Source organism: Dipodomys merriami, unplaced genomic scaffold (genome assembly GCF_024711535.1).
Source record: "Dipodomys merriami isolate MVZ:Mamm:240054 unplaced genomic scaffold, mDipMer1.0.p SCAF_531, whole genome shotgun sequence".
Lineage (NCBI taxonomy): Eukaryota > Metazoa > Chordata > Mammalia > Rodentia > Heteromyidae > Dipodomys > Dipodomys merriami.
In genome coordinates, this window is record NW_027206104.1 from 321,610 (window position 1) to 323,872 (window position 2,263).

The following is a 2,263-nucleotide window of genomic DNA, read 5'->3' on the forward strand; positions in this document are numbered from 1 at the left end:
TTATTTATTGGTACCCAACATTAGAAAAAAATATATAATGTAGTACTAAAATAGAAGTCCTTTACATGACTACTTCCATTCTTTGTTTTTTTTTAAGACACTTGTTTTCATCTAAAAAAGTAGGCCTGTCTATTGTCTTCATGTGGTTTCAATGATTGAAGGTGCTTAATGAGAAATCAAAATGTATTAGTAGTACTTTGCTATCAATTAAATCTCACTCTTTCTTTTTGGAGAATATAATGATCAAAGAAATAGTTGAGAATCAGCAAGCAATTTTTCAGAATCATGCTTCCAGTGCAAGTGGATCAACAGTAAGTAATCCTCAATATCATTTTCCACAAAGTTTTGTCACAGATACATTGGCCTGCTTTCTCTTGCTGCTTTCATAGCCTGGACCTATTCCTTCATTGTACATGAAAGGTGTGATTCAACTGATTTCATTCAGATCTGTTCCTAGAATTATCAAGGATTTAGATTCTTGTCTGCAATATGATTAAACCTATGTCTCTTCATGTAGGCTGCTAAAAATGTATTTACCAAATTCAAGTAAATACATAAATTCTATTTCTATCTTTTTAAAACATAAAATTCTGCTTGCTCTATATATTGATCAGAGGCATGCATTTGTGGCTATCTAGGACATTGCACATCTGTCTCTCTTCCTCTCCCTTTAATGTTTCTCATAAATAATAGGATTGCTCTATAATTATCATAATTTATTTTGCTTTTATATTTTTGGTTGCATCATTTTACTTTCTGCTCTGCCATTTCCCAAATCATTTATATAGAAGGCATTATTCCTAGAATAAGCTGCACATGAAGACACCACTGGTCCTTATTTTCAGTCTGTATCTTTGAATACGGAGGAAAATCTATCCTGTGCTTCCATCAATTCCCTACTCTCCAGTTAGAATAATTTCGAATAGTAAAAATATAAAAAGGGAAAATAAATCATGGTGAAAAAACAGATGCAGAAAATTCACCGGATTTTTCTGAACAGTTCAACTAACTTGAACTATTAGGGAAATACTTGGACACCTCATTCCCACTGTCACTCAAAGTCTCTGGTTAGGCAATTCTGATGAAGACGAGGAACATGATGAAAAAGTGAGGAATGGTATCAATTGCAAGAAAAAATGGAGAAAGATCCAGGCAACTTTCTTCTTTTGGCTGCTGAAAATAATCAGGTTATTACAGTGCAGAGACTACTTTCCATAAAGGCCACTCATGTGAATACTAGGGATGACGATGAGTATACCCATATTCATCAAGAAGCCTACAGTGGACACTTAGACACTGTCTATGAGTTGGTGGCTGAAGCGGCACATATTCATGCAATAACTGTAGATGGCTGGACAACCCTGTGCAGTGCTTATATGTGGAATAATAATAGAGTGGCTTTTTTCTTACTTCATCATGATGGAGATACCAATGGCCCCCTTGCATCTTGCTGATGGTAATAGAGTTAGCAAAGACATGTTGGATCTGCTTCTGTTGAACCATTATGTCAAATCAGGTCTGAAGAACAACTTGGAAGAAACTGTATTTGATATTGCCAAAAGGATAAGTATGTATCACTACCTCTTTGAAGTTTTGGAAGGCTGTACAAATTGCTCTCCTAAGTCATAATGGTTCGGTTAAGTTCCTTAAATTTCAAAAATGCCATTTCATTCTGTTTCCATACAAAATATTTTCACAATCCAACTAACAACAATAGCTTACTGCAACAATTCATGGATTTCATGGAAGTCTTCCAAGTCAATTGCCTTACTTTGATGTCAAAATGTATTCAAGGGTTAGTTGTATATCTATAATGATTTCTGGAGAGTTTTTGCTTTTTTATTGTAATTAAGTGGTTACATAATTTCCCTAATTTCACAGTATTGTGGGATAGTGACACTCAGTAAAAATCACAAACACATTCTAACATTTCTGGAGAAAATTGTCTATCACAGTGTATAACATTTATGAGTTCCATGAGCTTTGCGATACTGTTATTTCTTCCACATTGGTTGGTATGTACATTTCTTTTGTTTTGCATAACATCAGCTGTTCCCTTTTCCCACATGTTCCCTCCCTTCTATCCCTGCCATTAACTTGCTTAGTTCATTTTGGTCAATGTCCAGTGCAACTAATGAATTTTTCCCTGATTTCCTCTATTTCTATGTCGTCTTCCTGGTTCCCCTTCATTGTGCACATATATACCATACATGTGATCAGCCGCATGGGGTTATTTAGTAGAGATTTGACCAGATGAGTGAAA

The 2,263-nt window shown here is 34.9% G+C and overlaps 1 pseudogene; it reads left to right on the forward strand.

The window, feature by feature from the left end:
• Positions 1-964: 964 nt before the first annotated feature.
• Positions 965-1,629, forward strand: LOC138811496 (ankyrin repeat domain-containing protein 49 pseudogene; annotated as a pseudogene).
• Positions 1,630-2,263: the final 634 nt, after the last annotated feature.